The 15,005-nt window shown below is 37.1% G+C and overlaps 1 protein-coding gene and 1 long non-coding RNA gene across 2 annotated transcripts in view; both read left to right on the forward strand.

The window, feature by feature from the left end:
- The window catches only part of LOC141779836 (hemicentin-1-like), a 76,749-nt gene that overhangs the window by 27,629 nt on the left and 34,115 nt on the right, over positions 1-15,005 (forward strand). The gene's annotated exons all lie outside the window — the stretch shown is intronic.
- On the forward strand, positions 740-2,647 carry LOC141778756 (uncharacterized). Its single transcript, XR_012596130.1, has 2 exons — positions 740-1,073; positions 1,985-2,647. It is a non-coding gene; the product is annotated as an uncharacterized LOC141778756 (long non-coding RNA).

The raw sequence follows: 15,005 nt of genomic DNA on the forward strand, positions 1-15,005 counted from the left end.
AATGACGAGTGCCATAAATAAGTGTACTACTGAGATGTGTTGTTTGTAGGTGTGTAACACAATATTTCCGATTTTTAAGTCAATTGTTAAACAAGTTTAGATTCTTTATTATCTGTGCTGCTGTAAGAACTTTACAAATATCTGTTTTTCAGATGGACCAGACAATGTTCAAATCAGAGGTCCAAATGAGCTTCCTTTGGACGAGACCTTAACATTAACCTGCTCTGCTGAGTCTGTACCTGCTAGTTACACCTGGACACTGAATGGGAAAAAGATACACTATTCTGCTGTTTATACGAAAAACAACACTGACCCTTCTGACAGTGGAAACTACATATGTGAAGTGATGAATAATAAAACTGGGAGAACATCATCAGCAGTCCATGAATTGACTGTAACAGGTACCAAGATGGTGTTGATTTCAGATTTTGTAGATACTCTTGAATATTGCAATCAACCCATGATGTTATACCTCTGATAATCTGAAGAGTAGCAGGCTTCGTAAAGATGTTTCTTACAGATTCATTCCACCAACTAAAAGTGGCAGATTTGTAAGTTCATGAGACAGCAATGGCTTGAAATCTAAAACTCCACTTGTTATTTTTTCTGTTTCATTTCAGACGGGAGTTTTGGAGGTCTTTCAGCTGGTGCCATTGCTGGAATAGTTATCGCGTGTTTAGTAGTGCTTTCTGCAGTAGCTGTTGCAGTGTATTATATTTATTAAAAAGAGTAAGTGAAAATAGCCTTCATAGTACCAACCAGACATATCTCCCTTTTTTTATTATGTATGAATATGTGACTGACTTAAGATTAACCCTAACATTACACAAACATTACTCTTGTATATTCTTATACATTAGACTTATGGTAGTCTAAACAATAAAGAGCAAGAATTTAATGTATTACCTGAATGAAATTATTTACATATCACTCATTGGAGGTCAATTAACTTAATCTGTTGATCCCATTTATACATTGTTTTTATTTAAAAATGCATAACTTGTGTAAAAATTTAAATACTTAGGTTAACATATGAGAACATATAAACTGAACGACCTACTTTCCCTTAAAAGGTGAGTTTTTATCTAATTATTTTGATCTGGTAAAGAAGAGATTTATGTATTTTGAAGGAAGAAGCGCTAGGAGGTTTCTGTAGAAAGAATTTTACTTAGTGTATCTGAAGAAACTACTACAGGACAACATTGACTGATTGATTCATAACTGGGGCTGTCAATCGATTACAATATTTAATAGCAATTAATCGCATGATTGTCCATGATCATTTTTATCTGTTCAAAATCTACCTTAAAGGGAGATTTGCTAAGTATTTAATACTCTTATCAACATGGGAGTGGGCATATATGCTGCTTTATACAAATGTATGGATATATTAATTATTGGAAACAAATAAACAACATGAAACAATGACAAATATTGTCCAGAAACCCTCACAGGTACTGCATTTAGCATAAGAAAATATGATCAAATCATAACATGGCAAACTGAAGTCCAACAGGCAACAACAGCTGTCAGTGTGTCAGTGTGCTGACTTGACTATGACTTGTCCCAAAACTGCATGTGATTATCATAAAGTGGACATGTCTGTAAAGGGGAGACTCGTGGGTACCCATAGATCCCATTTTCATTCACATATTTTGAGGTCAGACGTCAAGGGACCCCTTTGAAAACAGCCATGGTAGTTTTTTCTCTCCAAAATTTAGCACAAGTTTGGAGCGTTATGTAGCCTCCTTTGCGGCTAGCTAGTATAACATGGTTGGTACCAATGGATTCCTTGGGTTTTCAAGTACAACCTCCGGAAGATTGATTGCATTAATGCGTTAAATAAATTAGTGGCGTTAAAACGAATTTGCGTCAATGTGTTATTATTGCGTTAACTTTGACATCCTTAATTATAACATACATTTGATCAAAGCCAGAACTCTTGCCACGAGTGACATTACCCTCTTTTTCACTTTTTGTCCAGCAGGCCACTTGGAGGACAAAGAACACCAGAACAAGATGACCCAGCCATGACATGTTATTGCCTTATTGATTTGCATGGCTAATGTGTGAGCAAACATTTGCCATTTACTCATCCTGTACAGATTAACCAAAGCATTCCTGCTGCATTTCCTGTTACATGCAAGTCCAGTATTTAGCAAGTGGGTTTATCAGAGCTTTTTCGATGAAAACTGTATAGATTGAAAGGGTTAAAATACAATGCAAAGCCTGCAGGGCTGCTGAATTGAGTGATACAGGTTTTAAACTTTGGGCTCTCTTACACTTAATGTAATGTTAATATATGATTATACTTTTATTAATTGAAAATAGCTATGCTGGCTTTTTTGCACCAAGACAGTTAAGTAAAAAGACATTTCTTGTTCTGCTATTACTAAACAGTGGTGAATGTGTTTACATTTAATTCTGGTGTTTGATAACTGAAGCAATGAAATTACTATTTGTTATGTGTTTTGTGTACTTTCTACATTTCTACAGTGTATATCTAATGCTTTTATTCTCCTGTTTGCCTATTGTGTAACAATTGTAAACACTGCAATGGAAACATAGCGGGTTGGGATAAGACATTATGCAAAAGATACATCAAAATACTTTTAATAAAATAATTGGGAAAAATTGCACAACGAAATATTAATGTTTTCTATGTCATGAGGTTCTAACAGCAACAGTTATTTAAACGCAACAGTCAAATACTGGCAACTGCACAAATTAGGTTTAAAGTTGATAGCAATTTAATAAAGCTGTATATAAATCCTCTTAATGTTCACATGAATTGATACTTTTGACTTTTCCTCATTTACTGTCTACAAACAATAAAGAAATGATCATGGTTAAATTAAGTCGTGCCTCTGGAGTTTCTTCTTGACTGTTGACTAAGCTTCATGGACAAGTGAAAGCTAATCATCAGACTCTTTATAAATATAGTCCTATGGTGGCTGTAATTATAGAGACTCTTGTCCAAGTAAATACTTAAAATCTCCAAATGTTGGGTTGCAAAATGCTTGAACAATGAGATATATCCATTGAATCTGCAGAGCATGTTAATGCTAAAAGCTATACTGCCCTCCTGTGGTGGAACTGTGGTTGTTCTGGCAGTGTGGTGAATAATCTCTATAAACAGATTCTGCATATGAATTTAGAATCTGTAGCAATGAGACAAGTTGATATTTAAATGACAAAGGCGAGATTTTTTGGGGGATCTGTACCAAATAAAAAAAAAAAATTTAAAGTTGAAGTAGGCTATATTGGAGCAAATATGATTAAAAAAAGTTATTTTTATAAAACAGTCGTTATATCCCGACAATAGTACATGAAACAGGAAACCTGAAAAAAATCATGTGCCTCTGTGTCCTCCGGTGCTCCTAATGGCATCTGCAAGATTTCATAGACCGAAGGAAAACAAGCAGTCAGCGCTGATCTGAGGTCTGCTGTCCATGAGAGCCGGCTGTCAATCACTCGTGAACTCTGACCAAATGGACAAACTTGGCAGCGATGATCAAATATGAATCAATATCATGTTACGTTAGTGCCTTTTTCTCGCCTCAAATGTTTTCATGTTGTAGCTGTAAAATGAGAAAGTTTGTGACCCAGCCGCCAGGGTGAGATGGCTTGAAGGAACGCCAAGTACCGGTCACATGACCGGAGCAGATTTTAAAGCCTGAAAACAGAGCCATGAGGAGGTGTACTGTAGATGTCTAGTTATCTCTCAGAAGACTTGAATTACAATATGCTGAAAGGTTATGATGGAATTTTTGCCCAATGATGCCAAAATTATACTGCCTACTGCCACTTTAAGACTGTAGAATATGATGTGTAGGCCAGGACATATCTGCAGCATGACAATATTTAATCTAAAATGGTATTTTGACACACATTTCACCTTTGATAAATATTGCACCTCCTGTGATTTGAAAAATGCAGTAGGCCATATTGCGATTTAGATAAAATGTCCATTGATTGTGCAGCCCAAATCGGAAGCATTCTGGTTTCTGTTTGTAGTCTGTGTAGTATAAACCAAAACACATTTGAGCAGGCTTTGGTTCAATGCAGGTAAACAGGCCATGTGGAGAGCATAAGAGGAGGAAAGCATTGGCTAAAATGCAATCTCAGAACCCACAACGATGATTTAGCTTTATATTAGCTTAAAATTAGCTTATCAACTGGCTACTTGTGTAGAGGAAGTCTTAGCCCGTGTATCCACTGGCTACACCGGAATCACAGAAATATTGCCCTTTCCTCCCAGAGGCTTATCGCCGTCAGACCGATAGCCGATGGGTTCTGAGATGCGTGAATAAAAGATTGAAAAATGTGGTATTGATGTGATTTACTGAGCAGGATGTCTTCCTGGATGTTTTACTCTCACTGAGGCTACAACAGGGAATGAGCAACAGATCTTTTTAGCTTGAGTTAGACTGGTGCTCAGTCACCACTTTGGTCCAGACTGAATATCTCAACAACTATTGGATGGACTGCCATGACATTTGATACTGACATTCAGGTGCCCATCAGGATGAAGTTTGATAACTTTGGTGATCCCTTAGAATTTCCTCATCAGTTAACATAGTAAACTGAGGTGGTGGCCATGGTAAACATCATACCTATGATATTAATGTTAGGACACACTTTTTTGTTACCAATATCAGTATTTTTTTTTCAAGAATATTTTATTGAATATTAAAATAGTAAACAAAATTTAAAAAGAAAATACTGTATGTAGAGTTCACAATAGGGGTGGGACAAAAAATTGTGTCACCTACAGTATGTAACGCAATTTTTTTTTACGATTTTGAAATAGATTCTTTAATTTAATTTGAGTCTATATGGAGGTAGAAGGAAGTTACCGCTTTTATTGTAGTAGTCTGAGTAACGTGACGTCATATCCGTTCCGTACTCGTCAACAAAACAAACCGCAGCCGGCCGCAGCCGAAATGAGAGAGTAGAAAACGGCGGAGGGTCCGTGTGGATACGACCTGCACCCTCACATAACTAGACATGATGGCTAAAACTGCATGCTAACTCTGTCATGGACAGGAAACATTATCGTATTGCGGCAACGTACGGTCAAGCCAGCCATCACTTTCATGTCCGTGGTCAAATTAGCCGACGCTACAACTGTAGCGCAGCGATATACTGACATTTATGTTAAATGGATTCAAACGGCCACGATCGAGCTGACCATGGATGTATGAAGAGAATGGAGCTGACGGGAAAGCTTGTGGCAGATTTGGCAGATTTAGCAAATTTAGCGGAAGTATACATGTGTGACTATGTCCAGTTTTCAAATTAAGGTGTTAGCAAAGGGAACTGTATATACAAAATACATATATGGACATAAGATTGATTTGATTATATTAATCAGAAGTATAAAACATTACATGTCCCTTATAAATTAAAAAGAAAATACCACTAATTTGTGAGGGAAATTACTATTCTTTGATTTTGGGGTTGCAGGACAAAATTAATAAATAATTCCTGACAATGACTGATAAATTTGACTTCAGGACATCTCTGACTACATACATGCTGAAAATCAAACATTTTTAACTGTATTAATTTAGATATTTCCCAAGAAGAAAAGTCCCTAGAAGTGTATAATTCAACTTTTTCCCCTGGTCTAGTGTTAAAAAAGGTAACAGAAATTGCAATAAATCGTAATATCGAATCTCAATATCTGACCTGTATCTGGGTCATATCCCTCTTCTCTGTATTCACCATAAAGTGACAATAAAAAACACAGAGAAAATCCATGAATAAACCCCTGAATGTTTAGGCATGTCAAACTGTGACAGTTGTTGCCATTACTGGACATAATAAAAAATATCTCATTTACAATAACTACTTAAATTTTTGTATTAATGATAAAACTTTAAATGTTGCTTGTTGCGTACATTGTTAATGATCAACAACGGTCCAGGCAAATTAACCTTTCAGAGGTATGATGATGGATAAAACCAAGCCCCCAGGAAGTGCGCCGGTCGTCGATCCCGACTTTCTTAATGGCCAAACGGCGATACTGCAACCTCTGTGTTAGTCACGTGATGCATTGGGCCCAAAAAGACTTTTCCCATAGACTTACATTGGGAAAGAGACATCTGTGACTCAATGGATAATTTTATTGAGGTGAATCAACTCCCCAGTACGAACACTCTAATAGCCCTAATTTAAAAAATGTAGTTTTTAAAGTTGTAGTTGAGTTATTTCCCTTCCTCCGTTCATGTGAGTGAGACCCAGACCGAGGCTGCAGCGCAAGCCGTGACGACGGCGTGACGTTGGGACCCCGTGACCAAGTCATGTGACCGAGCGGACGCTACTTCGCCAATCATCTCGGACGTTATTTCGCCAAGATCCGGGTACTTTTCCAGACGGAAGTCGAGCCATTTAGGCTTCACGCGCCAATGAGCAACTCTCATAGGAATGACCGGGGCCCCGCCTCCAACGCTGTATCCAGTTCCTTTAATACATCCATGGGGAAAACCCCACACTGCACAGTACTTCCTTGTACTTCCTTGTTCCTTGTGGGGTCGTAACATACCTTTATATATTGAAATCAGCATACATTATTCCAAACTTAGCAAAAGCAAAGTGAAGGAGTGTGATCCCTCTTTTTTCTTGTCATATGTGATGATACTGCAGAAGAAATGGAAATAGCTGTGATACACTTCATCATCCTGGGAGTCATCTCAGGTGAGCTCTTAATACATGATACCGGAGATAAAAGTGTGTATTCACTTATTTATGAAAATGTAACTATTGATTATTGATGCTTAACATTGTCACAGAGCTTTAGGAGATAACTGCAAATGGGTAGTGAACATTATTCCAGTCTCCACATTGTGTGGATGGATATATCCCTTTTAACAGCCTCTCTACTGTTCACATACATATATTACATATATTATAGGAAAACACACCAGTCTTCAAAAATATCAGTTAAAAAATGTATTTCCTTAACATCAGTTAATTATTAAGCACAACAGAAAGGGAAATACATCTAAGTGAGTTCCTCTCTCCACCAAGAATTAGTTCCCCTGTTGTTGTGATTGAAATTTTCTATCAGTGGGAAGACACAAATTTTCCTCACATGCTGTAAGGGGTCGGTGTATCTGTGGCTTTTCTGACGACCTGCTGTGTAAACAAGTTAACTACTTCAGCTGGTTAGCAATTTGATGATCACCTTACCTTTCAGAGTTTTCACTAATCCCACTTTCTGAAATAGGGTTCTGGTGATTGTTTTGTCTGCGCAGTTTTGTGTTTTTAGTAGTCTTAGATCATGATTTTATTTTGATTTATGATAGGACATCATCAGTGGGACATTTTGCAATGTCCTCATTACAGTCCTTCTCAAACCTGCCAGGTTTAACCAAAGGAGCTGGTGTGTTGCCAGACGGTCCTCTGCATAGAACTGTGGGAGAGCCTGTGATGTTCACCATAACACTGAATCCACCAGAAACACCATTTGTGAACTGGAAATTTGGTGGTAAAGATATAATCACTTATAGTGATGAAAACAACATTGCACCAGAGTATGAAGGCAGGATCACCCTCTTCATGTCTACTGGATCTCTGGAGCTCAGGAATCTGACTCTTAATGACAGTGGAGTATATAGTGTTAACATTACTTTTTTTGGAGGACAGACAAATGGGAACATAAGACTGGACGTTCATGGTGAGCAAATGTTGCATCTCTTTCAGTGCTGAGTGGAGACTGTGCGTAGCAATTGAACTGTTCAAATAATTGTGTTTAGGTGTTCACTGGTTTCAAATAAGATCTATACTGAGATCACAATTCAGATTATGTTACGTAAGGGATCATGTACAGTGAGCCGGTCATTGTTGTGAAAGAATCCCCGACAGGGCGATGCTGCACGAGGGGTTGACCCCGACGCAAAGCGAAGGGGTCTCTCATCGCCTCTTTCACAACAATGACCCGCTAGCTGTACATTATCCCGCTTATTACACAGCTACTGACTTAAGAAATCAATATATTGGCACAAAAACGGTCCGTCAGAGTCCGACATCAGAGCTGCGCCCATAGCAATGGTCTGTTATACAGAGCAACGGTCTGTTATACAGAAATTACAGACTGCAGAACGCCGTGATTTACCAATCAGGTTATACAGTATGAAAACATAACTTCCATTCAACAATTTGCATATACGATATGTTAAGATACAACTTATTTCAACCTAAAGTATCATTTAAAGCAGCTATAGTCAATGCTCTATCGACCATTTTACCATTTTTCAGCTCATTGTTTTGGTTTTCCGGACCACAGCTTGACTGTTTTGGTTCACTCTCATTGTTTACACCAAAACCCACTGTACACTACCTGTCCTGCACCAGACAGCAGACAGATACAGTTAGAAACTGGTTGGTGAACGAAGTGGATCATTTAGCAGCTAAAGAGACAGATATTTCCCTCAGGAGTTGGTGGAAACAAAAGCTGAATTAAAAGAAGAGTGAATATTAGACTAACATTCACCAGGTGGACAGAAACATGACTCCTTGCTTTGTATGTTCTGCATGTGTAACCCAAATGTTTGCTCCATCAACTTCAACAGTGACTATGTTGTGTTTATGGATGTCACGCTCCATTAAGAATTGTGGTCAAAACTTTGAAACAATGACATTGGATCAAAAGCACATTACATGACAAAGGTCAAGAGTCCTGCAGCTGTCGACTGTTTTGAGTCAATTGTTAAAGAATCTTGTGGTTTTAATGAAACGTTTTCGTCTCCGTTAATCAGTGTTGAACTGATCTTGAACTCAATGTTATGTTCCATTCACATAGATGATATTTCTGAGATATACTGAGGGTTGTTCAAAACTGTAAATGTTAAAATCTTGAGTGAAGACTAGGGATGTGAAGGTGAGGAAATTTTCCCACCGGTTAATAAACTTGTGACAACACCGCTGTTACTGACTACACTGGACATTTTACAAGACAAGATGATGGTCAGTGTGTGTAGCGCGCTTAGTTTGATCTTTAACGTCAGGTATCGGTGTGTCTGGCCTCTCTGGTCCAGCTTTCGCTGCTGTGACCGCTCCGTCCTCCTCACGGCGGTCACCTCATTTACGTTATGGTTCCCTTATAGCATTGGGTTTAAATCTTGTTTTGTTTGTTATTATTTTGTATCTTTTTTTTTTTTTTATTTGAAAGAAAGTCATTCATTCATTCAAATATTGCCAAATAGGCGCGTTTGCTTTTCACTTTGATACAAAATCCTCTGCTATCTCTCGATCTGTCAACTTTCACTCGTCCCGTAAGTGTGAAATATGACACCTGCTACTCTGAGCTGAGAATCCGTACAGAGCAGACACATTCACTTTCAGATTGTAGCGTCTGTCGTCCGACTATCTATTGATAACATGCCGCTGATACTGTAGGTAACTATAAATATAATGCTATACATTTACTGTTCAAAATGATGAGTGCCATAAATAACAGTGTACTATCGAGATGTGTTGTTTGTAGGTGTGTAACACAATATTTTAGATTTTTAAGTCAATTGTTAAACAAGTTTAGATTCTTTATTATCTGTGCTGCTGTAAGAACTTTACAAATATCTATTTTTCAGATGGACCAGAAAATGTTCAAATCAGAGGTCCAAATGAGATTCATTTGAAAGAGACCTTGACATTAACCTGCTCTGCTGAGTCCGTACCTGCTAGTTACACCTGGACACTGAATGGGAAAAAGATACACTATTCTGCTGTTTATACTAAACTGTTTTTGACTGTCACAGGTACCAAGATGGTGTTGATTGCAGATTTAGTTGATACTATTGAACATTGCAATCAACCTACAATGTTATACCTCTGATAATCTGAAGAGTAGCAGGCTTCCTAAAGATGTTTCTTATAGATTCATTCCACCAACTAAAAGTGGTAGATTTGTTTTAAGTTCATGAGACAGCAATGGCTTGAAATCTAAAACTCCACTTGTTATTTTTCTGTTTCATTTCAGATGGGAGTTTTGGAGGTATTTCAGCTGGTGCCATTGCTGGAATAGTTATCGCGTGTTTAGTAGTGCTTTCTGCAGTAGCTGGTGGAGGGTATTATATTCATAAAAAAAGTAAGTGAAAATAGCCTTCATAGTACCAACCAGACATCTCTCCCTTTTTTATCATGTATTAATATGTGACTGACTTAAGATTAACCCTAACATTACACAGTAGTCTAAACAATAAACAGTAAAAATGTATTGTATTACCTGAATGAAATTATTAACATATCACTCACTGGAGGTCAATTAAATTGATCTGTTGATCCCATTTAGACATTGTTTTCATTTAAAAATGCATAACTTGTGTAAAAATATAAATACTTAGATTACAGTTTGAATTTTGAGTTGCATCTGGTTGCATGGCCACATTTTAACAATGCTTTATTTCTAATATTTAGAATCGACAACAAAGCTCCGCCACAATCTGATAATATAGGTTAGTATCTATCTGATTTAATTAATCCGACACTTAGACTATCATTCTGTATATATAACAACAAAGACCGAATGCAGAATAAACTACAGTATATCACAATTATACAAATAGTACATGTGAATAATGAGATGTATACATTTTTTTTTTGTCTAGAAGTAGAAGAATGTGTGTATGAGAACACATCAACACATGAGAACACATCAACACATGAGAACACATCAATATATGAGAACATGTAAACTGAACGACCTACTTGCCCTTAAAAGGTGAGTTTTTAACTAATTATTTTGAATTGGTAAAGAAGAGATTTATGTATTTTGAAGGAAGAAACACTAAAAGGTTTCTGTAGAAAGAATTTTACTTAGTGCATCTGAAGAAACTACTACAGGACAACATTGACTGATTGACTCATAACTAGGGCTGTCAATTGATTACAATATTTAATTACGATTAATCGCATGATTGTCCATGATCATTTTTATCTGTTCAAAATCTACCTTAAAGGGAGATTTGTTAAGTATTTAATACTCTTATCAACAGGGGAGTGGACAAATAAGCTGCTTTATGCAAATGTATGGATATATTTATTATTGGAAATCAACTAACAACACAAAACACTGACAAATATTGTCCAGAAACCCTCACAGGTACTGCATTTAGCCAAAAAAAATATGCTCAAATCATAACATGGGAAACTGAAGCCCAACAGGCAACAACAGCTGTCAGTGTGTCAGTGTGCTGACTTGACTATGACTTGCCCCAAAACTGCATGTGATTATCATAAAGTGGACATGTCTGTAAAGGGGAGACTCGTGGGTACCCATAGAACCCATTTACATTCACATATTTTGAGGTCAGAGGTCAAGGGACCCCTTTGAAAACGGCCATGATAGTTTTTCCTCTCCAAAATTTAACACAAGCTTGGAGCGTTATGTAGCCTCCTTCTAGACAAGCTAGTATAACATGGTTGGTACCACTGGATTCCTTCGGTTTTCTAGTACAACACTTCGGAAGATTGATTGCATTAATGCGTTAAATAAATTAGTGGCGTTAAAACGAATTTGCGTCAATGTGTTACTATTGTGTTAACTTTGACATCCCTAATTATAACATACATTTGATCAAAGCCAGAACTTTTGCCATGAGTGACATTACCCTATTTTTCACTTTTTGTCCAGCAGGCCACTTGGAGGACAAAGAACACCAAAACAAGATGACCCAGCCATGACATGTTATTGCCTTATTGATTTGCATGGCAAACATGTGAGGAAACATTTGCCATTTACTCATCCAGTACAGATTAAGCAAAGCATTTCTGCTGCATTTCCTGTTAAATGCAAGTCCAGTATTTAGCAAGTGGGTTTATCAGAGCTCTTTTGATGAAAACCTTATGAGATTGAAAGGGTTCAAATACAATGCAAAGCCTGCAGGGCTGCAGAGTTGAGTGAGAAAGGTTTTAAACTTTGGGCTCTCTTACACTTAATGTAATGTTAATATATGATTATACTTTTATTAATTGAAAATAGCTATGCTGGCTTTTTTGCACCAAGACAGTTAAGTAAAAAGACATTTCTTGTTATGCTATTACTAAACAGTGGTGAATGTGTTTACATTTAATTCTGGTGTTTGATAATTGAAGCAATGAAATTACTATTTGTTATGTGTTTTGTGTACTTTCTACATTTCTACAGTGTATATCTAATGTTTTATTTTCCTGTTCTCCTATTGTGTAACAATTGTAAACACTGCAATGGAAACATAGCGGGTTGGGATAAGACATTATGCAAAAGATACATCAAATACTTTTCATAAAATAATTTGGAAAAATTGCACAACAAAATATTAATGTTTTCTATGTCATGTGGTTCTAACAGCAACAGTTAAACAGTTGTCTAAATGCAACAGTACTGGCAACTGTAGAAATTCGATTTAAAGTTGATAGTAATTTAATAAAGCTGTATATAAATCCTCTTAATGTTCACATGAATTGATACTTTTGACTTTTACTCATTTACTGTCTACAAATAATAAAGAAATGATCATGGTTAAATTAAGTTGTGCCTCTGGAGTTTCTTCTTGACTGTTGACTAAGCTTCGTGGACAAGTGAAAGCTAATCATCAGACTCTTTATAAATATAGTCCTATGGTGGCTGTAATTATAGAGACTCTTCTCCAAGTTAATACTTAAAATCTCCAAATGTTGAGTTAAAAATGCTTGAACAATGAGATAGATCCATTGAATCTGCAGAGCATGTTAATGCTAGAAGCTATGCTGTCCTCCTGTGGTATATAAATAATCGACCAAACACAAGTTTCCAAATTTTTTTTTCCCAGTTTATTTGACTTCAGGACATCTCTGACTACATACACACTGAAAATCAAAATTTTTACTTTATTCATTTAGATGTTTCCCAAAAAGAAAAGTCCCGACAAGTGTATAATTCAACTTTTTCCCCTGGTCTAGTATTAAAAAAGGTAACAAAAATTGCAATAAATCGTTCCACAACCAAGGCTGACCCCCATATGAGAACTATTAGGACTTTAAGAAATTTAAACATGCACTATCTACCTTTTAACATGCACTATCTGGCACACTTTACACTCACTTTACACTATACATCCTATTTACCACTTTATTGCTGACTGCACATATGTACATATTACATTTATTTATTTATTGCACATTCTGCATGTATTTATTGACGGACTGTACACACTATGTTCACCCATTCACTCTGTATCTTTTATATCTCTATTATTGTCTTTATAATTTTTGCATACCTTTACCTCTCCTGTGATTCACTCTGTTTGCTGATGTTGCCGCTTTGACACCCGAATTTCCCTCCGGGGATTAATAAAGGTTCATCTTATCTTATCTTATCTTAATATCGAATCTCAATACTTGTAGAATTGCAATACATATCAAATCGGCACCCAAGTATCGTGATAGTATTGAATCGGGAGATAGGTGTATCGTCCCAACAGTAGTGCACAACATATGTCAATTTAACAGAGCACATCCATGACAGAGGAGCACAACACGCAATCTTGTCCCAATCGTCTCTCAACCCCACAAGCCCCATCTACAAGCTGGAATTCCATTTATTAAAGGGCACTTCATCCTTGGAGTAATACAAGCAGAGAAGGCGATCGGCTGCAACCTTCCCTCCCTCCAGGAGCTGTACACCTCCAGGACCTTAAGGAGGGCAGGGAAGATTGTGGCCGACCCCTCCCATCCTGGACACCATCTCTTTCAGACTCTGCCATCTGGCAGGAGGTTAAGGTCCATCAGGACCAAAACCTCACGCCACAAAAACAGTTTTTTCCCATTGGCAGTGGGGCTCTCCAACAGCCCATCCGCCCCCCTGTGACTGTCTCTCCCTCAAACACGCACACTACTGCCCCCCCCCCCCCCCGCCGACACTGACTCTCCCCCTCTCATAATATTTGCACTATCTGTTTATATCATGTTTATTTTTGTTTATAGGTTATTTTGTAAATTGTACATTTTTATTCTTATTTTATTCAAACGTTTTATCTATTCTTTTGTTATTATACTGTTTGTCTTGCACCAACAAAGCCAAAGAAAATTCCTAGTGTATACCTCTTACACCTGGCAATAAATACCATTCTGATTCTGATTCTGATTCTGATTCTGAAGAAGGTGCTGGAAGTCGGGTTTTATACAGTACTTAGAAAAAGAAAAATGACTGAATGAGTGAATGAATAAATAAAAGAAGGGGGGTTTCAGGACAACTGTATTAAAATAAATCAATGAACTGCACCTGCTACGGTATCTCACCTTCATCTGTATCGGGGTCATATCCCTCTTCCCTGTATTCATCACACCGTGACAATAAAAAACACAGAGCAAATCCATGAATAAACCCCTGAATGTTTAGGCATGTCAAACTGTGATAGTTGTTGCCATTACTGGACGTAATAAAACTACTTCCATTTTTGTATTAATGATTAAACTTTAAATGTTGCTTGTTGTGTACATCGTTAATGATCAACAACGGTGCAGGCAAATGAACCTTTCAGAGGTATGATGATGGGAAAAACCCCCACTGCACAGTACTTCCTTGTACTACCTTTATATATTGAAATCAGCATACATTATTCCAAACTTAGCAAAAGCAAAGTGAAGGAGTGTGATCCCTCTTTTCTCTTGTCATTTTTGATGATACTGCAGAAGAAATGGAAATAGCTGTGATACACTTCATCATCCTGGGAGTCATCTCAGGTGAGCTCTTACCACATGATACCAGAGATTAAAGTATGTATTCACTTATTCATGAAAATGTAACTATGGATTATTGATACTTAACATTGTCACAGAGCTTTGGGAGATAACTGCAAATGGGTAGTGAACATTAGTCCAGTCTCCACATTGTGTGGATGGATATATCCCTTTTAGCTGGCACCTTGTTAGACATTGTAAATTACAGTAGCAAATAGAGCCATTTGACAAAAATATCTAAACTACAATGCAGCACTGATGGCCATTCACAACAAAATGCAATACATTTAGTGTAGTGTAAC

The sequence above is a fragment of the Sebastes fasciatus genome, chromosome 12 (assembly GCF_043250625.1).
Source record: "Sebastes fasciatus isolate fSebFas1 chromosome 12, fSebFas1.pri, whole genome shotgun sequence".
Classification (NCBI taxonomy): Eukaryota; Metazoa; Chordata; class Actinopteri; order Perciformes; family Sebastidae; genus Sebastes; species Sebastes fasciatus.